Source organism: Gracilinanus agilis, chromosome 1, assembly GCF_016433145.1.
Source record: "Gracilinanus agilis isolate LMUSP501 chromosome 1, AgileGrace, whole genome shotgun sequence".
NCBI classification, from domain to species: Eukaryota; Metazoa; Chordata; class Mammalia; order Didelphimorphia; family Didelphidae; genus Gracilinanus; species Gracilinanus agilis.
This window is the reverse complement of record NC_058130.1, coordinates 709,644,821-709,667,730: the sequence shown is the minus strand read 5'-3', so window position 1 is coordinate 709,667,730 and position 22,910 is coordinate 709,644,821. Positions and strand designations below refer to the sequence as shown.

At 43.0% G+C, this 22,910-nt stretch overlaps 1 pseudogene; it reads left to right on the top strand.

Moving 5' to 3' along the window:
- The window catches only part of LOC123256367, a 98,158-nt pseudogene that overhangs the window by 64,489 nt on the left and 10,759 nt on the right, over positions 1 to 22,910 (top strand).

Here is a 22,910-nt window from a genome sequence, read left to right as displayed (position 1 = left end):
CTTCCTTCCTTCCTTCCTTCCTTCCTTCCTTCCTTTCTTTCTTTCTTTCTTTCTTTCTTTCTTTCTTTCTTTCTTTCTTTCTTTCTTTCTTTCTTTCTTTCTTTCTTCTTTTTTAAACCTTTACCTTCTGCCTTAGTATTACTCCAAAGAAAGAAGAGTGGCACAGGATAGGCAATTAGGGTTAAGTAACTTGTTCAGAGAAATATCTAAGGCCAGATTTTAACCCAGTCTTTCCAACTCCAGACCTAGTGATCTATCTACCATGCTAACTAGTTGCCTTTTCTTTTTTTAATTGAATTTTTTTTCAATTACATGTAGAAGCAATTTTTGACAATTGTTTTCTGACATTTTGCTATTCAGATTTTCTCCCTCCCTCTCCTCCCCACACTAGTAGTAAATAGTTTGATATTGGCTATAGCAATGCTTTCATGCAATATATATTTCCCTATTTTTCATGGTGTGACTGAAGATATATATCACATATACAATTTAAAAAACTCGAGGAAGAGAAGGATGGCATGCTTTGATCTGCAAGTAGATTCCTTCTTTGTCTATGGATAGTGTTGTTCTTTTTTCTTTCATGAGTCCCTTGAGGTTCTCTTAGAACCTTGTTTTGCTGATAATGGTTTAGTCCTTCACAGTTGATCATCATATGATATTTCTGTTTCTGTATACAGTATTCTCCTGGTTCTACTGACTTCACTTTGCATCAGCTTATATAAGTCTCTCCAGGTACAACAAACATTTTAGATGTTTGTGGTCAACCCAACATGGGTCATCCAGGCTCTGCTTGCGGACGTCCAAGGAGGGAGAACCCACTACTAACTGAGGCAGGCAATTCTACTTTTAGACAGCTCTGGTTGTTTGGAAATTTTCTCATACATCAAGTTTAAATTTGCTTCTTGATCATTTCCATTTATTATTCCTACTTCTGCCCTCTGGGGCCAAACACAACAAGTCCAGTTTCTTTTCAAAAAGACAATCCTTTAAGAATTTTTTTAAAGCTCTCGTGTGTCTTCTCCTGATCAAGTATTACTTCATTTCCTTCAAATGATCTTGTATTGGAGGCTTTTTGCCACCCTGGTTGTCTTCTGAACATTTTATCCAGCTTATCAATGTCCCTCTTAAACTGTAGTGCCCCCCCCCACCAAAAAAATGCACCATTTCACATGGGGTCTGATCAGGGCAGAGTATGAGGGGACAGGTGCCCCCTAAGTATATACCTCTTCACATAGCTCAAGATTACATTTGCTCTTTTGGCCACCATATCACAGCATTGGCTCAGACTGAGCTGGAGTTCACTAAACCCCCAGATATATTTAAGATATGCTGCTGTCTAACTGTACCTCTCCATTCGGTACTTACAAAGCATGTTTATGAGACTTTATACTTACCTCCATTGAATTTCATCTTATTAGACTTGGTCCAGGGTTCTAACCTATCAAGGTCTTTTCAGCTTCTAATTATTCCATCTACTGGAGTAATGGTCCCTTTTGCTTTATATCATCTGCAAATGTGATGACCAAGTCACCTATAACTTTATCCTAGTCATTGATAAAGATATTAAATGGCACAGGATCAAGCAGAGATTCCAGGAGTACATCCAGATACAACTGTCCTTAGTTCCTTCACTTGTCCTCCATGGCACCATTTAAGGAATGTCTGATGCCTCCTGAGTAGCTTGCTTCAGGGGCAAGAACTAGAAACCAGATTAGCCAGAATAATCTAGGTAGTCCCTAGATTACACTGGATTTGACTTCATTGCTTAGCTCCCCAAACTAGTTCATTCTGGGTGGAAGTGCCAGACCCAACAAGCCACAATTCAGACTGTTGTAGATAGCCATGGACACCCTCCCTCACACTGTGATGACAACACAGGCCAAGGGGACCCAAAGCAAAATACCACACAACTTCAGCCTCATGCCTTACAGCCCTTTGGCATCTCTTCCCCACAAGCGCTCCCCACTCTCTCTCCACAAATGTCTTATTGTCACAGTGTTCTTTTTTAAATTTTACTTTTAATTCTGAACTTAAATACCAAAAAAGAGCATATCTGTAGTCTCAGTTTAATACAAAAAGAAGATTGCATATGAAACCACAAATCTTCATTTCATGCTATTTGCTTTTTTAAAGTATACAGTAATTCTATACTTTACTTTTGAAAATGATCTGCTTGTCTATGCTTTCTTCTAAACTTTCTTCTGCTCTTTTCCATGAGTTTTTAAAGCTGGGTGGCTCAGTGGATTGAGAGCCAGGCCTAGAGACAGGAGGTCCTATGTTCAAATTTGGCCTCAGACACTTCTTAACTGTGTGACCCTGGGCAAGTCACTTGACCCCCATTGCCTACCCTTACCACTCTTCTGTCTTGGAACCAATACGCAGTACTGACTGCAAGACAGAAGGTAAGGGTTTAAAAAAAAATGTTTCAATGACTCTATTTTTAAAATGTTACTATTGTTAAGCCCACCTCTCCTCCCAAACCCCTTTCCCATTGAAAATCAAGAGAAAGAAAAGGAAACCTTGACACAAATAAGAATAGTCAGATAAAACACTAAGATTTAACATTGTAATTTCTCATTTAAAATATTTTAGGGGGTAGCTGGGTGGCTCAGCGGATGAGAGGTCTTGGGTTCAAATGTGAGATCAGACACTTCCTAACTGTGTGACCCTAGGCAAGTCACTCAACCCTCATTGCCTAATCTTTACCATTCCTCTGTCTTGGAACACAATATTGATTCTAAGATGGAAGGTTAGGGCTTTAAAAAACTTTTTTTATGTTGTTATTATTTTCAACAAGTGAAAACCAGCTTTCTCTCTCTTTCTCTCTCTCCCTTTCTCCCCTCCCCTCATTGAGAAAGAAAAACAAAACCGCTGTTATAAAAGCATATAACTAAGCAAAATAAATTTCCCCATCAGCCAGGAAAATCTGCACTCTGAGGCCATCCCTCTCTGTCATGAGTTACATTACAAATCCTCTGAAATTTGTGGCTAGTCATTACATTGCCTTTCAAAGGGGCTTCATTTAACATTGTAAAGGAAGTCAACTTTGAAAGATTCATGAAGTGGCCATATACAAAAACATACCCAGAATCCATCACCTCTCTGCCAAGAGGCAAACGTCATGCCTCATCATAGATCGTCTGGAGCCATAATTGGTCACTGCATGGATCAGATTTCTTAAAGTTTTCCAACTTGTTTTTCTTTACAACTAAATCATTTTACTCACTTCGTGCTGCATCAACTGATACCATCCAGGATTCCCTGAAATTATCTTTTAAAATTTCTTATGTGATCATATTCCATTATTTTCATTTGCCACAATTTCCTCACTCTACAATTGATGGCCACCCCTTACATTCTAGTTCTTCTCTTTTTTTTCTGCCCCTTTTGATTCCCCTCCAGGATAAGGATATTTGTTTTGTTTGTAGCTATTCCTCCCTCAGTATCATCCTTCCTCTTAACACCATCCTTTCCATCTTTGCTTGTTACTCTATTGAGTGTGATTTATTTCTGCATCAAACTCTTTGTGTTTCTGTATATTAACTACTCTTTGTCTAGTTCAGATAAATTAGGTTAATTTGATTCCCAAAAGAGATAGTTGCAAAATGCTTAGCACGGTGCTTTGCACATAGTAGATGCTTAATAAATGATTATTCTCTTCCCTTCCCCTTCCCCACCTCTCCAATTATAAGAAATAGCAAGTCATACCCCACTCTTCCTCTACACAAGTATATTCCATTTACTTTCCCTTCTCTTTCCCCTCTTAAAACCCTGAAGTAGAACTAATCCACCTCTAGGACCTTTTTTTTCTTAGTCAACTCCTTCAATATCCATAGAAGACATTAAAGTTCTGAAAGGGACACTCTTTTCTTCCTTCCCACTAAAATGTTAGACCTACATCATCAGATAGCCTCTTCCAGATACTACAATAAATTTATTTTTTAGGCTTCAACTTTTGTTTGGTTTTCAAAGTTTCTACTCAGTTTTGATCTTTTCATGAGAAATACTTGAAAGTCTTCTATTCCATTAAAGATCCATGTTTTCCCCTATAGAGTTATATTCAGCTTTCCAGGGTAAGGTATTCTGGATTGTAAGCCTGTATCTTCATCCTTTGGAAATATTGTATTCCAAGATCTCTGATTTTGAGCAGAAGCTGCCAGATCTTGTGTAATCCTAACTTGGTGTATCAACGGCTTCTTTCTAGAAGCTCACAATATTTTTTTCTTTAACTTGGGGACTTTGGATTTTGGATTTTGGCTATGATGTAACATTCTTGGGACTTTTCCATTTATTTTCAGGTGACCATCAGTGGATGCGTATTTGCCATCTGGTTCTAATCAATCTGAAAAGTTTTCATTTATTCTTGAAATATGGTTTTACAGACTTTTATTTTTTTAAAAATCCTGGTTTTCAAGGAGTCTCTTGATTCTTAAATTCTAAGTTGTACATTTTCTTCTTTTTCTACCTTCGGATTGGTATTTCTTCCTATTTCAGTGAACTCTTGATTTCTGTTTGGTCTATTGGCATCTTCAGGAAATTCATTTCTTAGGTAAGACTTTCCATTTTCTCTACTAAGCTATTTAGTCTCTCTATACTTTTTATTTCATTTTAAAATCTCTTGCTTCATTTCCTCTAGGTATTTATGTAGTCTTTGTGGAGAAACATTTTTCCCTTTGCTTGAAATTATTATAGGATTTCTCCTTATTCTGATAGAGCTATAAATTGATGATGTTTTTTTACACTAGTCAGTGTCTTCTTTGATTTATTCATCTCTCCAACTTTAGTTCCCGAGTTAGTGATTTGTCCTAGGACTGTCCACTGCAACACTTTTGTGTGGGGTAGCCGGCCCTTCTTGGCTCACATTAAGTCCCTTGTTGTTCTACGTTGATGTCCACTTACCAGGGTTAGGCCCCTGAATCTCTGAGGTTCAGATCACTAGATCTTCGGTGCCTATTCTTGCTGAAGCTACTGAAGCTACTGAGGATACAGGACAAGATACTGGGTCCTCAGTGCCTTAGGCTCCTGGGCTTTTCAGGTCTGAGGGCTGCTGCACTGCTCTGGATTTTATGACTCCTGACAACCCTGGAGCTTTCTCAAAGGGTCTTCCACTCTTGCCCCTGGACACAGCGGTATACATGCCACTAACTTGGCTCTGTTAGCCTGGGAAGACGCGGGCTTGTTTGCCTGAGCCCGCATTGAGCTCCCCCTTTTCTGTTGTTCATGGGCTGACTTTTGGTGCAGTTCTGTGGTAGAATAAGTCAGTTAATATAGTTTCTTGTTATGTTCCATTATTCAATCTAGTGCACATTTCAAGCTTTTGTTGGATCAGTATGTGAAGGCCGGGTGGTCCGCCTATACTCAGAAAGCCATTTTGTCCAGAATTCTCTGCCATGTTCTCCCCATACTAAGCTTTCTCACCATTTTAGTGGCAACTTTTTGTGATTGGAAACAAAGGGAGTGCCAGTTGATGGAGTAATGAACAAATTGTGATTTATGAATAGTACAGTATGCCATATCAAAATAATGAATCTCAGGAATTCAGAGAAACATAAAAAGACTTATATGGACAAATACAAAATGAAACAAGCAGAATTGGGGAAGCCATATATACAATAACTACCACAATATAAATGAAAATAAGACTAAGAGGCAATGTGAGTGATTCGTTACAATAGCTCGCATAGAGAAATTTGTAAACAATAGAACTAGCTCAGAATGTGAATTAATTTTCATTTTTAAAGATTTAAGAAATAAGTACATTGGAGAATAAATTACTACCTAGTCATGTAAGATAATAATAAAAATGGCTGCTCTCTGCCTCCATCCCTATTCTTAGCAACTTGGCACTCCCAAATATCCTTGTTGAAACACTGGCACAATTTATCACATCCTTTATTAGCTGTTCCCCTAGAACTTTCCTTCACAACAAGTCTCCTCATCTCCCAGATTTCCAGGATCTCGAACTCCTGATGCATAATCTCAGTCATCCCACCTTCTCCCTATAGCAAGCCTTCTATAAGAGCCTTTTTTATTTTATTTTAATTTTTTAAACCCTTACCTTCCATCTTAGAGTCAATACTATGTATTGGTTTCAAAGCAGAAGAGTGGTAAGGGCTAGCCAATGGGGGTTAAGTGACTTGCCCAGGGCACACAGCTAGGAAGTGTCTGAGATCAGATTTGAACCCAGGTCCTCCCGTCTCTGGGCCTGGCTCTCAATCCACTGAGCCACCCAGCTACCCCCTATAAGAGCCTTTAAGGCATATCAACCTTGAAAATCAGAGAAGAAAATGCAAATGCACTATCCCCTCTTTATTTTTCCCAAAGTGGGGCACTATGAGTGTGGAACATTGTATAGTCTGTTAGTTTTGCTGAATTATTCCTTTTTTCCCTCTTGTTCTCTTTTTTCTTCTTAGACATTGCTTACTGGGAGAATGGGAGGGGTATTTTCAGAAGTGAAGGTGATGTAAAAAGCAAAATATTTCCATTAGTTAAAAAATATAAAAGGAAACAAAGGGGACAGTCTTCCTGCGCTCACCATAAATAAGAAGCAAACTCCAAACACTTACAATTGAGGAGAAGGCCAGGACGATCATAGCACTTGCTATCTTGACCAGGAAGATGATCAATATGATGATGAAGAACTAGCGGAAAAGAGATCTGGTCACTGCTCTTTGTCATTCACTGACTTCTAGGACCCCTACAGTAGGGTCCTACTCATTGTTAATACTGTTTCTGAATAAATAAGAAAAAATATGCCTGTTGGCCAGATCCTTTATGTCTCAACTGGTCTCTTGAATGACACCATTCCTACCAAGATTCTGGAGATGGTCAACCAAATAGTGTATTTCCTTGACCTAAACTTTAAAAGATGCCTCAAAGTCATAGAGGGCCATAGGGATAGATGTAGGCAATTCAGAAATAACAATTGTCACTAGAGAAAGAAAGGCCTTGCCTTCTTCTAACATGTGCTCCCCCAGAGCAATACCTAGGAGCTTTTAGTCCTGGAGCAAGAAGCACAAAATATGTCCTGAAATCAACTTTTTTTTAAAATTTTTTAAACTCTTACCTTCCGTCTTGGAGTCAATACTGTGTATTGGCTCCAAGGCAGAAGAGTGGGAAGGGTTAGGCAATGGGGGTTAAGTGACTTGCCTAGGGTCACACAGCTAAGGAGTGTCTGAGGCCACTTTGAACCTAGGACCTCCCGTCTCTAGGTCTGGCTCTCAATCCACTGAGCCACCCAGCTGCCCCCTCAAATCAACTTTTTAAAACAAAGTTTGGTTTAGGAGGTGGAGAAGAAGGACTCTGGGACACTAAGAGCTAGTGAAGGGGGCAGGTGACAGAGGAGAGAAGATCTCAGCTGGGCATGACCTCTAGAGAGAAGAAGCTTGGTCTTGCAGCTTCCTATTTTGACTAATTCTTTTTGCTAAATAGGTATTAAGGTATTATTTCTGTGCTACTGAAGGATTGTAAGTGCTGCCAATATCAAGCAAGATATTCTAGATGATGCTATTTCTCTAGCAGGAGGTGAACTACATTGACCCATCCTCCTTGGGTCCTGGGTCACTTTTTGTTTATGAGAAAAAAATCATTTTATTTGTGAGAAAAATAGCTGATAGGCACTAGCAGGAATTGGAGAGGGACTCTTAGGACTTAATGACAGTCTTCTTCTGCCCAAAGCTACATGGGAATGGAACCTAGAACTTGTCATCAAATGCTAATCAGGTTCAGACCAGCAGAATTTTCAGATCCAAATTCTTCCTTCTACCTACCAGCAACAGCAAGCTCTTGTTTTCCCTCACAGCTCCCCAGCAGCCCAAGATTCCAAGGAACAAGAGGATGCTTCCAATGATAATGCAGAGATATCTGATAACCACCAGCTGAGTGAATGATGAGACCGAAGCCCCCAGAAAATCAGTAAAGGCACTTCCATCTATTTTCAAACACAAGCCAATGCCCAGTAGTCCTAGTCCCCCAAACTGGGGAGGAGAAAAAGGAGGAAAAAGAGGAAGAAAGAAGGGGGAGGGGAATGACCCTCATTAGTATTTTGACACTGGAAAAAAGAAATATCTTCAGCAGAAAACTTCCTGTCTCTGTTTAGTTCTGCCTCCTTAAACTCTTAGTCAAGAGGAATTTTCCTTAGTGTCCTGGGGTGGCACTGGGAGGCAGAGACAGCAACTTGCTGTCCAGGTGTCCCCAGGGTTTTAGCAACTTTCAGTCTGACTATCCAGAGAAAACTGGGCTCACCCCACCCCCCCAATTCATCTTTCAACCCTCAGGCACTTTATATTAAAACTCTGTATTGCCTACAACCATGTTGGCGAAGCCGTGGCACATGTGCCAGAGCGTGCCGGAGGGGGCTGCTCCTTTCTCCCTCTCCACTGCACCCGAGGACATTTCTCTCATGGTCCTGCCCAGAAGAATAATGGGAGCACTTCCTCCCTCCTCCGTCTGGGGTAAGGCAGGGGGCTCTTAACGGCATGAGGGTTGCAGTTTGGACACTTGGTCTCTAAAAGGTTCGCCATTATTGGCCTAGGACATCTATTCCCAAAGAAGACCTCTAGGGGAGGTGGTCAGGAGAGATGGTTAGGACCAGCAGAATGGAAACAAAGGATGAGAGGAATAGCCACCAGAAGGGTGTGAGCTGAATGTCCGCCGACCCCAACCTGGAAGATAGTGAATTCTGACCCATGGATTTCCCCAGCATCAGTGGTCTCCTCCTAGTTAAGCCAGGAAGAATCTCTATGACCCCCTCAGGCAGAAAGTAGGGTTATAGGGAAGCACTTGACACAAGGGGCTTCTCAGAAATTTGCCCTCCCCTGGAATATGCCTAGAAGAAAGAGGGGGGAGGCAAGATCCTCACTCTGTCTCATACTCACAAATATGATGCTGTTAAAGAGAAACATCAGCACTTTTAGGAGAGAAAAAAAAGTCATCTTCCTCTTCTGGAAGCCTTGGGGATGTCAGTGCTAATTCTGTATCTCCAAAGAGTAGCCTCTGGCTTTCCAGGAAAGCTGCAGGTTGGACAGGTGGCTTGATGGTTGTAAAAAACCAAGGCTTGCAGCAGGGAGGCTACAGGGCTCTTGAGGAAGGCAGGACAGATGGGATGGTGACCTTCAGTTCTGTTAGTTCCTTCCCAGACCATCAACCTGTAAGACACCACACCCCAGACTGGGCGTTGGCCAGGAGCTTGCTTGACCCTGAGCTCCTAAACCTGTGCATGATCTGAGGTACTCTTTTCCTAGGGGTGCTCCAGCCCCACTAGAACTCTATGAGAGGGGGCCAAAGCTTCCTCCAGCTGGTGACTGATTCTCTTCGGTTAGGTGGGAAGCCCTGTTGGTCTTTCTCAGATTAAATACCCAAATGCAATAGGGTTAAAGATTCCTTTTTACTGGGTCTTGAGGTCAGGAACACATAAAACAGGAAACAAAAATAAATAATAGTATCAGCCATTTCTTAAGCATTTTCCAATTTACTAAGTGTATTTCTTCCAACAATCTTGTGAGGTTCTTAATGTGAGTAGTATCATCCCTGTTTCACATACAGAGAAACTGAGGCACATAGGGGCCAAGTGATTTACCCAGGGTCACACAGCCATTAAGTGTCAGAGCCAGAACTCTAATTCAGGTCAAATGACACTATGACCAGTGTCCCATCCACTGAACACTGTATATCTCACATTAATATGATGCTGCAGAGCTCATTCACAAAGGGGCAGGATGGTACCCTGAAAAGAATGCTGGATTTGGAGTCAGAGGACCAGAGTTCAAATTTTCCTTCTGTTACCCACTAACTACATGATCTTCCATTCGCTCAGCCTCTCTAGGCCACTTGCAAAATTGAAGAGACAAACCCAGATGTCCTCTAAGCTTACTTCCAGCTCTAAATCTGCTCCCTGGAGAAACACAGAAGAAAAACAACTGATTGAACACATGGGCTGATGGGGATATTATTGGGGATGAAGACGCTAAATGATAACTCTAGTCCAACTATCAATATTATGGAATCAGGTCTTGATCAATGATACATGTAAAAACCAGTGGAATTGTGCGTCAGCTAAGTGGGGTTAGAGGAGTTTGGGGGAGAGGGAAAGAAGTAGGGGAAAATATTCAAAATAAAAATTTTTAAAAAATTTAAATTTTAAAATTTTAAGAATTTAAATTAAAAAATAAATATGCTCCCTTATTAATCATGGCAGAGGCGCAAACTGCCCTGAATTTTGTGTCTAAAGGCCTAGGTTCAAATCTTGTGGCTGCTTCTTTTATGATCCATGTGGTCTTGGGAAATGCCTTTCACTCTCTGGGCCTCAGTTTGCTCAACTATAAAATGGGTGAGTTGGACTTCACTAGATGATTTCTAAATCAGATTACCTTCCAGGTCTAAATCTCAGGACTGGCACAATCCCCACCCAGACAGAAGTGGGATAAGAAGTATCCAAATAAGGATGGAATGAATGAATGACTAGAAGAGACAAAAAATGGGATGAAGGCTCCAAAGAAGGAGCATTATAGTTTGGTCCCTTGAGATTTTTTTTTAAACCCTCACCTTCCTTCCATCTTAGAATCCATACCGTATATTGTTTCCAAGGCAGAAGAGCAGTAAAGGGTTAGGCAATTGGATTTAAGTGACTTGTCCAAGTAAGTGTCTGAGGCCAGATTGGAACCCAGGACCTACCTCCCATCTCCAGGCCTGGCCCATTTATCCACTGAGACACTTTGCTACCCCTCCCCTGAGATTTTAATCTTTATATGGAATTTTTTCTCCATAATTTAGTCTCTTCAAGAGTCAGAGTTACTTAGATCAAAGAGAAGTCCTTAAACTGCCCAGTGTTACTGCTGGCATGTCAGAGACAGGATTTGAACCCAGGTCTTTTTGACTCTAAAGCCAGACAGCTATCCACCACACTACACTGACCCTCAGGAGATTCCACCTTACATGGATGCAAACCCAGTGACAAGCTAGGTCAAACCTCCATGCCTGGGTACTTGTAGGAAGGATCCTGAGCATCCCAGTTATTGGCAAAATCCAGGAGGGCAAACCCTGTGCTTTGCCTTCACGCTGAGCTAATCTAAAAGTGTGGCTTGACATCATTGCTTGGGACAATTCTACGCCCCGCTCCGACTGCCCAGAGCAGGCTGGGTGCCCAGGGACCGAAGAATAGCCAGCATTGTTCCCGTGGCACAGGCAGAGCTTTCTCCCTGGACAGCTCCTTGAGGGAAAGAAGGAGTGAGCCATTCCTAGCATCCCCAGTCAGCCTCCAGCTGGGTAGAGACAGGCAAGCAAACAGAGAAAAGGGGCTCATTCCAAGAGCCCAAAGACCTGGGGTTGGAATCAGAAGTCCTGGGTTCGAATCCTGAAGCCCACACTAAATTGCTATACATATGAGTAAGCCACATGAATTCCGTTAGAGGCACTCAGTGCCGCAGTGGATAGAGTGCAGGACCTGGAGTCAGGAAGACCCAAGTTTGAATCCAGCCTCAGATATTTACTAGCTGGGTGATCTTGGGCAAGTCATTTAACTTCTGTCCACCTCATTTTCTTCTATTGTCAAATGGGGATCATAATGGCACCTACCTCCCAGGGTGGTTGTGAGTCTCAATTGAGAAAATATTTGTAAAGAGCTGAATATGGTTCCTGGCACATAGTAATCACTTAATAAATAGTTATTTCCTTACATCTTTTTGAAGCCACATTTGTCCAGCAAAGAGGTCAGATGGATGATCCGTAAAGTCTCTCCTAAGTCTAACATTTAGTGATTCTGTGAAATGGGTTCAAGTACTGGTTCGAGTGCTTCCTGGCTGAATAACTTTGAGAGGAGTCACTTCCCTTCTCATCGGTTTTCTCATCTACTAAATGGGAATCATCCTTGGTAGGCGGCTGGATGGGAAGTGTTTTTGGATGCTTTGCATCCCACCTCATCTCTTCCTTTATGTGCCATAAAGAAGGTGTGTGTGTGGTCTCCATTGCCCTTCAAGGGTGGAGAATGAAAGGACAAAAGGATGGAGCTATCAATGAAGGAACGAGAACTGGGATTGTCCCCAGACATGGCGGGTTAGGTGCACTCAACCCAGATTTTCACCAGTTCCTTTGAATTAGGCATAAGAGGAGGAGAAGGAACAAGAAGACCACAAAAACTAGTATTTAGGGGCAGCTGGGTCACACAGTGGTTAGTTCTGGAATCAGGAGGTCTTGGGTTCAAACAGAGACTTCCTAGCTATTTGACCCCAATTGCTGCCTAGCCTTTCCCACTCTTCTGTCTTAGAACTGATATTAAGACAGAAGGTACGGTTTTCTTTTTTTAAAAAGCAAAGTAGGATTCATGCATTTACAAAGCTCTTTATCTTCACAGTAACCCTGGAAGGTAGGTGCTATTATTACCTCCTTATTACAAATAAGGAAGCGGAGGCAGGTAGACGTCAAAAGAATTGAGTCCGGTTACCCAGCTAATAAGTGGCTGAGGCTGAATTTGAACTCAGAGCTTCCTGACTTGAGGTCCAGAGCATTATCTCCTGCCTGTAATAATTAAGAGAGCCAGTAATTAATGTTATGATAGAGGGGAGAAAGAGCAAGAATCTGTAAGGTGACACTCTTTTCTAGCTCTCCCCCTCAGGGCCGAATATGCACTGCCAAGACTCTGAGGGGGTGTCACACTGAAACTGGGTGACCTGAATGGTCGTGCCACCCCACAGAAGTTGGGAGCAAGGCTTCCCTATAAGATGAGGTATGGGGTATCCCAATTTGATTCTGAATGAGGGCAGGGTTCACTCAAGCCTCTCCCAATATTAGAGAAAATCAATGGCCAAGTAAAAAGAAAAATTAAAAATAACTCTGTGAGCCACTGCATTTATTATTTGTCATCCATATTTTACAGAGGAAGAAATGGAAGCTTAAGTGACTTGCCCTGGATCACATGTGTAAATGCCCAGGGAAGGATTTGAACTCAGGCATTCCTCATTCCAAGCCCAGCTCTCTGAACTCTGCACAGAAGGAGGTAAGAAGTATTTCTCTAGTGCCCCTATGTGCCAGAATGAAGCTGTCCAGCAGCTCCATGAAGATTCCTAGTGGGTTGGACACTTAGAAAGGGGAACCAAGGACTGAGTGAAAATGGATAGTGGGTTAAAAACTAATGGAAAGAGAACATAAGGCGAAAATAAAGACAAGCAGACTTAGAAAGTTTTGGGATAAGGTAGACAGACAGCGAGTAAGCTCTGGTGGTGGAGAGCTTAGATGGTTCAGAGCTCTGATGGTCAAGAGCTTTTTTCTCAACTGCCATATAGCTACTTTTATTGGGGTTACAACTGTATATGGGGGGAAGGGGAGCGCCAAGTGGTCTGATACATACGTAATCATCAGGAGATACAAACTGTTGGAAACTGAAATAGCAGGTAGAGCAAACGTCTTGATCAGGAATCCATGAAGCCTGAGGTCTTGATACAAATGCTGATTGATTGAAGGTAAGGCAAGGAGCCTGAGATAACTGACCGGTCTTCCCGAGTGTAGCCTTAGGGAAGGGGCTAGGAATTTGGCAAGGTTGAGGTTCAATTCAACTCGAGGTTACAGAAATCACTCATAAGCAATACAAGAGTCATTTTTTGAGCACTCTTAAAATAATATCAAGATTAATGTATACCTGGATTGCTACACAGGCACTGTGCTAAGTGCTCTACAGATATTATCCTATTTGCTAGAAGAGACAAGGGGAGGAAAAACAATCTGACGGGATTTGGGGGTGGGGATGGGGATGCCCCTGCCTCTTAGCCCTAGCCAAGTCCTGCTTCTTAGTCCACGGCAGAGAACAGAAAGAGTCCTAATAATGGGGCCGCCAGAAGAATGAAGGAGAGCTGATCCCTCTTCTGTGCCCTTTCAGAATCACAGGGTGAGGGGGAAGGTCCAGCCCAGGGAATGCCTGGGCCCAGGTGCCAATGAACAATTCCATTCTAGGATGTCAGGAAAAGAGCAGAGAGCCCAGTTCCCTTCAGACACAGCCAGGCTATGTGACCCTGGGCCAGTTGTTTTACCTGCCAATTCTCTAGGCAGTTTTCTAAGACTAGAAACTGAAGAGAAGACTCCAAGCAAAACTGGTAGGAGGGGTTTGGGGGGCTTGCTATTACAATAAAATCACAGGCTCAATTCTCTGTCCCTATTGGAGACAGGAGAGTTTCTGACCTGAGGAAATCCCCTTCCCATCCCTGAGCTTCAGCTTCTTCCCTGCAAAAGAAAGGAGATGGACTAGCCAGTGTCCAGGGTCCCTCCTTTGAGCTCCGAATCATACAAGTGCGTGGTACACAGGAAGCTTTTAATAAATGCTTGTTGGCTGATTCCTCTTCCTAAGACTTTATGATGGAGGCAGTGGGTGGCTTAGTGGATAGAGCACCAAGCCTGGAGATGGGGGGAGGGGTCCTGGGTTCAAATCTGACCTCAGACTACTTGCTAGCTTTGAGACCACAGGCAAGTCACTTAATCCCAATTGCCTAGCCCTTGCCCCTTTTTTGCCTTAATATTGATTCTAAGAGAGAAAGTAAGGTTCAAAAAAAAAGAAGGGAGTACAGCAGGGTAGTTCAGTGGATGGAAATGGGAGATCCTAGGTTCAAATCTGGCCTCAGACATGTCCTAGCTGTGTGACCCTGGGCAAGTCACTTAACCTCCATTGCCTGGCCTTTACCACTCTTCAGCCTTGGAACCAATACATAGTATTGATTCTAAGATGGAAAGTAAGGGTGTAAAACAAAAGACTATGACTGCATGAGATACATCAAACAAGAGGAGCCCCAAGAAGAGATAGAAGAAGACATCTCCCCATCACTTCTTTGTAAGACTGGGATCCAAGGGAGAAGAACATTATAAATAACATTAGATTTATTCAATGTTGGTTGGTTTTACTGTTTTTTTTTTCTCTTCTTCCTTTAAAAACAAATTCTCTGTTAGAAGAGATGGCTTGTAACAAAATGGGAGAGAAGTATCCAAGGGAAAACCTGAGTAATATACAAACAAAAGATGAAAACACAAATCCGTTCTTTAAAATATGGGAACCAATTAATTTCATGCAGCCAAGAAGTAAAACTTACCCCCCCAAACACTCATGGAATTCTGGTTTGGGAATCCTAATCCCTTGTGCCTTCTTTCCACCTTCCCCATTATTGGGGACACTGTTTAGACTTCCCAAAGACAACTGGATTTCAGATTTTAAGTTGTCATCGAAAGACCCTGTTCCTAGGCAGCTTGTGAGTTTGGGGAGGGGCCTGTGAGCATCCTTGTTTGCTTACCTCCTTCTCGGGATCCTGGAGCTCAGGAGGGATGCAAGGACTTTCCGAAGCCTTCTTGGGTCCAGGCTTATCCTCGGCTTCTCTCCTTGTCTGCTCTAGTCTCTGGGTGGACCCACCTCCCACCCATTAGGAGCTGTGGTTTAAAGAATATTTTCTCTTACTTCCTCACAGAAGGCCCAATAAATGTGGTTCTGGGACTATGTGAATTCCCTCTGGATTTCTTCTGGTGAACTTGTGCATCAGAGGAGAGCAGCTAGGAAGCTGGGAGCTCTTAGTCTCTCTCCTCTGACGCCCTAGGTTTAACCCTTTATCTTTCCCCCCTCTCTCTCTTTCTCTCCCCAGGACCCGTCGCCGTTCCAGGGAACCCTTAAGAAGCTAAGGCAGAGGAGACAGGGGTCCTCCTGCTGCTGCTGTCTCAGCTGCCATCACAGATGTCCCCTCCCTCTCTATTTGTCCCTTGAGCCATCAGTGGGCTTCATTCAGGGCAAGTGGGGTGGGTGGGGAGGGTTATATATACAGTGGCTCTGCTGTGTCCACAAGGAGACAGGCATAGATGGTTGTGTCCTGGACACTGAAGGGCCCTGTGAAAATCTATTTTCTTTATCAAGAGAGAAGCTTTTCCAGAAATCAAGACATGGCCAAGTTCAGCTGAGAAAAACACCCGTTTGTTAAAAGTCGATCCCTTATTTCCAGCAACACACACAAAATGTGGAGCCTGGTGCCGAGCTCTGGGAGAGGTCCAAAATGTATATAGGAGACAAGCCTGCCCTCATGGGACTCATCCTCTGGGGAGCGAGGGGGGGGGGGATCTTAGATGGGAATACAATTAACTGTAATATATAGTGTTACATGAAGAGTGCTTTGTGCGGTAAGAAATGGAGTAAGATGCCACTGTACAGGAAAAAATGAAGACTGGGGGATTCAGAAAAACTTGGGGAGACTTATATGAATTGATGCCAAATGAAGTAAACAGGTCTAGAACGCCCCACACAACAACTACAATGATGTAAATTAAAATAACACCTGAGGCACCGAGGTGACTCAGTAGATAGAGAGCCAAGCCTAGTGTTGGGAGGACCTCCGTTCAAATCTAACCTCAGACACTTACTATCTGTGTGACCCTGGGCAAGTCATTTAATCATTTAAACAAGTTTAAGTGACTTGCCTTCCTAGAGAATGTCTAAGAACAGATTTGAATTCACAAAGATGAGTCTTCCAGACTTTAGGCCCAGTGTTCTATCCACTGCACCATCTACCTAGCCACGGTTAATGAATTGATTTTTTTAATGTTTATTGATCTTTCATTTATACATTTCCTTCACTTTCAAATACACCCCTCTTGACTGCACTACCATCTTTTATTAGAATAACATGAATAAAATAATATAGAAGAATAAAATAAAATAAGAAAAAAGATAAAGAAAAAAGCACTTACAAACACATCAACCAAAAGTAAGCACCTTTGACATTCCAACACCTATTATTCTCCATCTCTGCAAGAAAGGGGATGTTGGTGCATCATTTCAGCTCTTCTTGGTTATTATAATTATATCATTGTATTTTGATTATTATATGTTAATCTATTATATTATATATTATTATATTACAATTATGCATTCATTTAAAGTTTTTGTTCAACTGTTGCATCGTACTGTATATTGCTTTCTTGATTCTGCTTATCTCACTCGGTATCATAGAACTCATATTCATCATTCCTAATAGTAGAGTAATATCCCATTATGACCTCAGACCACAGTTTGGTTAGCTAGTCCCCCATCTTCCGGCATCTACTTTGTTTTGAGTTCTTTGCTAGCCTAAAAGCTACTCCTCTGAATGCTTTGGCACATATGGGATCTTTCTTTCTATTTTTGACCTCCTTGGCACACATGACTAGCTGTGAAACCTCTAGGTCAAAAAAATATGGATATATTATTTGCTTCTTTTTAGTTTTATTCCAAATTTCATCCCAGAAGAGTTGAATCAATTTATAGATCCATCAACAGCATTTAATGGGCTTACCTTTCTATCTCTTGTTTGGTTCTAAAGTCTTCCTTATCAATAGATCTGACAGGTGGACTATTCTATGTTCCTCTGATTTGTGTATGGTATCACCTTTTATTTTAGATCATACGGCCATATTGGCCTTATACTGACACATAGTGCGAGATGTTGGTCTGCTCCCAGCATCTGCCATACCATTTTCCAATTTTTCCCAACAGTTTCTGCCAAACAGTGAAATCTTGTCCCAAAGATTGGATCTTTTGATTTATCAAACTCAAAATTGCTATGTCATTTCTTTCTGGGTTTTGTGTACCTAGCTATCCCACTCATCCACCATTCTATTTCTTTGCCAGTATCAGATTGTTTTGATGATTACTGCTTTATAATACAGCTTAAGATCTGGTACTCATAGGCCACCTCTTTCACATTCTTTTTCATTGATTCAATGAGCCTATCTTTCAATAGATCTGCCAACAGACTTTCCATGCTTTTGTTTCCTTTGTAGGGCATGAAATAAAATCTCAAAGTCATTTTTATTTGTAGTGTTCTTATTAGTAGTAATCTGTAGCAGTCTCACATGGTTGCTTTCATTTCTTTGGAAAATGGCTTGAATCCGATGGTATACTGACTCCTACCAGCTCGTGAGAGCTGAGTGTTAAATTTCAATATGAGCGTTTATACCTGAAAAATTGGCAAGTGATACAAATTTGGTCTTAATTTATTGTTTTATCAATTGTCCAGATTTAGGAAAATGATGGAGAAGATGTTAACAATGCAGATTAAACTTTTAAATGTGTCCTGAACACTTTTTCTTTCTTCTTTTCTCCTTTTCTTTATTTACTAGCCTACCCTTGCTTGTGTCAATTGTTTACTTTCCTTTGTTTCTCACAAGAGAAGGTTCCAGAGCTATAACCAGGAATCCTCACACCTAGTAAAGATCCATTTGGGAGGCTAAAGATGAGCACAAGCTCCTTTGCAGAGGTGAGATAGACTACAGATAGAGATCATGGAACTTGGGGGGCCAGGGTCCTTGAAAGGGGGAAGGGGAAGGCAGAGGAGGAAACTATGAGCCACACACTGAACTTACTGTGGAAAGGGAGGGAGTGGGAAGCCCAGAGATGACAGAAAGGAAGAACTGAATGGGATGGAGTGAGCTTTAAAGGAGAAGCGGTTGCTTAGTAACAGTAGCAGAGGGAGCATCTACAAGTCGTGGGGGTGAGGGATAAAATGATGCCAATTTGATGGTTTCCCTGACTCAGGTCTCTTCCCCACTCCAGTCCATCCTCCACTCTGCTGTCCAATTAATTCTCCTAAAGCACAGATCTAACCATATTACCTCCCTCTCCCTCTACCCCACTCCATTCAGAAAACTCCAGTTACTGGAATAGCTATGAAACACAGTGAATAGAACCCCAGACTCAGATGGGAGGTCCTGGCTTCAAATCTGCCTCAGACACTTCCTAGCTGTGTGACCTTGGGCAAGTCACTTAAACCTATTTGCCTAGTCTTTCTGTTTTTTGGAATTAATACTAAGTAAGGGTTGGGAAGGGAAAAAACCTCCAGTTGCTCATCTCCTCTAGAATAAATATAAAATTGTCTGTTTGATGTTCCAAGCCTTTCATAACCTGGCTCACTGCTGATTTTTCCAGTCTTACTCCACTCTCCCTTCACCCCTCTCCATTCTCAGTACTTTATAGTCCAGGGACACTGACCTCTTTGCCACTGGTCATATAAAATACTCTGTCTACTAATTGGGCATTTCCACTGCCTGTCTCCCATCCCTAGAACTCTCTCCCTCTCCCTCCTCATCTATGCCTCTGGTTATCCCTGGCTTCCTTCAGGTCCCAGGAAAAAAATCCCCCAAATCCTACATTCTAAAGAATTCTTTCCTGATCTCCCTTAACTGGCTCCCTCTGTTGATTATCTCTAACTTAGCCTGAATACATCTTGTTTGTACATAGTTGTTTTTAGATTGCCTCCTCCAGGAGATTGTGAACTTTTTGAGCCAGAAGGTTTACTCATTTGTTTGTTTGTTTGTTTGTTTTTAAATCCTTATTTTCCATCTTGGAATCAATACTCTGTATTGGTTTGAAGACAGATGAGTGGTAAGGGATAGAAGATGGAGGTTAAGTGACTTATCAAGGAAGGGTCTGAGGTCAGATTTGAACCCAGGTTCTCCCATTTGACCCTCCCCACTGAACCACCTCAGTGATGGGCAACCTTTTGAGCTTGGTGTGTCAAAATTCACCAAAAAAACGAGCATAACTTGGGTGGTGTGTCACTTTGAGGAAACAAAACATATTTTCACGATATTTATAGTTTAAATAACAAAAATGTATAATTGTAATATATAATTGTATTTAATTGACCAAAATAGATAAATTAATATAGGTAGAATTGTCATCTATAGTGCACAGAGTGAATACACTACACTACAGCAAATGTTTCATACTTCTCTGTCTGCGGTCACGTGTCATCAAAAATGGCTACGAGTGTCAGTGCTGACACACGTGTCATAGGTTTGCCATCACCGACCTAGATATTCCTATTTGTTTGGGTTGTTTTTGTTGTTATGGTTGGTTTTTTAACCTTCTGTTTTGTAGGAGGCTAGGTAACACAGCAGATGGAATGTTAGACCTGGAGTCAGGAAGAACTGGGTTCAAATCCCACCTCAGGTACTTCCAATACTCAGATGTTCCAATGGCCACAAAGGTGGTGGAAGCGGGGTCTGTGGAGTGCTTAGAATTTAGTTTGGACATGGAAGAAGTCAAGGCTATCCACTGCACCTAAGCCATCACCAGTCATCTTGATATCTCTCTTGCCAATGGATTCCAATGAGTGGAAGAGAAAAGAAGGCCAACAACTTGGCTCCATTCTGCCTCATTTAATCCAATTTACATTCAAGTCACAAGACACCATCAGTGACAGTGTTTTGGTCCTCTTCAAGTACAAAGGACAATAACCAACCAGTTGTATGATTGTTTTTCCCCTAAAACCCTCACCTTCTGCCTTAGAATCAATACTATGTATTGGTTCCAACGCAGAAGAGTGGTAAGAGCTAGGTAATGGGGGTCAAGTGACTTGCCCAGGGTCATACAGCTGGGAAGTGTCTAAGGCCAGATTTGGACCTAGGACCTCCCATCTCTAGGCCTGGCTCTCCATCCACTGAGCCACCCAGCTGCCCCCCTGGGTAAATTCTTTTAATCCCTCTCTGCTTCAGATCCCTCATCTATAAAATAAAGATAATAATACTAATACCTTCGTTTCAGGATTGTCTTGAGGATAAAATGAGATCATATTTGTAAAGTACTTTACCAACCCTAATATTCTCCACGAAAGCTTGTTATTATTACTTTTGCTGGTCTCAATAGGAGAAAAAGGAAGAAAATTGGAAAGCAAGAGAACTAAGATGTAGGAGAGTTTGAGAGGCCCAGAGGAGAGTTCCAGAACCTTCCCTAGGCAGGGCAGGGCGAGGGCTGAGCAGAAGTTGCTTTTGCTTCCCTCCTCTCTTCCCTTTACAGGGCTTCCCTTCAGCCCCAAGCCCATGGAGCAGCCTCAGGACGGCAACCCCCAGACTGTAGGGGTTTGAATGGGAAGAAGATGGTGTCTCCCCCATATTGGCACCCCGCACAGTCGCAGCCACCCTCCCCCGCCTTCCTTATGATTCTGTAACATTCAAAAGTTAGAGGATAGGACTCTGCTCTGGGAGAGACCCGTCTGTGCTGTGAATAACAAAAGACTAATAAGAGAGTCCTTTTAAATGTATTAAAGAGGCATGACCCACATCCCACCACCACCCACCACCCACCCCCGGTAGGTCAGAAAGAGATGACTCGCGGGGTGGGCCGAGCGATGCGGGGAGAAGGGAAGAGGCCCCCGGGAGATGGACGGTACTAGAGAGGGGCGGTAAGGGATGGACAGCAGGCACTAGAGAGGAGGCCAGAAAGCGCAGGGCGTGTCTGGGGAAAGAAAACAGTTCCGCCTGGCAGGAACCTAGAGGGAGGGGAAGGCGATCCCATTGGCTCTGGGGAGAAAGTGGCAGCAGGCCAGGTGGTGGAAGGCCCGGAGCGCCCGGCAAAGGAGCCGGAGGGCGGCACGAGATAAAGAGCGCGGGGGCGCGCACACACACACGCCACCTCAGGTCTTTTCAGGAGGAACAGAACGGGGACGAGCGGTGCCCAATGAGGCTTATTTTGGCCGCTGGATGAAGAAAGGCTGGAGCGGGGCTGGAGCAAGAGACAGGAGATCCCGGAGAAACCGGCAGGGGGAGCTCCGGGCCCTCCGCCTGGCCTGGCCTCTCCCTCAGTTCTCGGTACTGAAAACTGAGGGTCGCGGGGCCAGGAAGGGGTGCGCAGGCGCCCGAGGCCGGCCCCTCGCTGAGGATCGGGAAACGATTGGAAGGGGGAAAAGACGTTTAAGGACTTTCCACACCGGGAGCGAGCGTCAGAGAGGCCGCCGTGGGAGGCCCAAGGCCTTCTTTACTGTGCATTCAAGCCCTGCCCAGGGGCCCAGGAGAGCCAGGGTGCTCAGGAGGGACCCCATATATAATATGCACACGTACATACTGTATGGCGTCAGTACACACGTACCATGTAGTATATGTGCATACATGTGTGTGCATAGCGCCATCATAGATACACGTGTACATATCTTGGTCATGTGTGCATATATGTGTGGTATACGAACGCATAGACTATGAGAGCTACCCACACGTAACACACATGCATGTTATGTAATATATACACACACATTCTATAGTATCATATAGTAAATATACACACATTGCATAGCATATTGTTATTTAGTATACAGAGACATACTCAATTTGCACACACGTGCTATATAATATACACACCTACATATCCTATAGTATATGTATATATATATAACACGCATGCGCATTTACATACACATACTACATCGTATCTCTATACACATACATGCCCGTTGGTGTATGTGGTATATATAGTGTGTATATAGTTATAATCTCTACTCCTATAGACACTACACGGAGAAGCGCGTGTGTCTGTGTGGATGTGCATGCATACGTGTGCCTGGCCCCGGCTTTCTGGGGTAAATGCACGACGACATGCACAGACGTATACACAGAACTGTGTATATTTCGCGTGTACACTGCACAAGCATGTAAACAAACATTTATACGGGCGTGTTCACGCAATCCTGCCCACACGCGTGACGTAATAAGTATATAACAGCTATCAGACAGAGTACAGCGGGTAGCCACTACCGCACGTGCCGCACACGCCATTAGGGTACCGTGTACCGTGTCCCTTAGTGCTCAGGGGCGCCCAGGGAGGCGGCTTTGAGAGGCGGCTTCGGAAGCCCTCTTCCGGCCCCGCCCCCTCCGGCCCTCCAATCAGAGGGGCGGGCGGGGTGACGTAAGCCACCGGCCATGAGAAATAAGCCTGGCCGTCTGTGTCCCCATCCAGGGTTACGTGAGGTCGAAGGAATGTAGGTAATGCGTGTCTTATATAACAGATAGAGCATGCAGCACTTACACAGGCTCTATATTATCCTTCTGTAACTCTTACTTTCTGCCTCAGTAACAAGTCTAAGACAGTAGAGCAAAGGGGAGGCACACAGAGTTGGATGACTTGCCCAGGGTCACATGGTCAAATTTGAACTCAG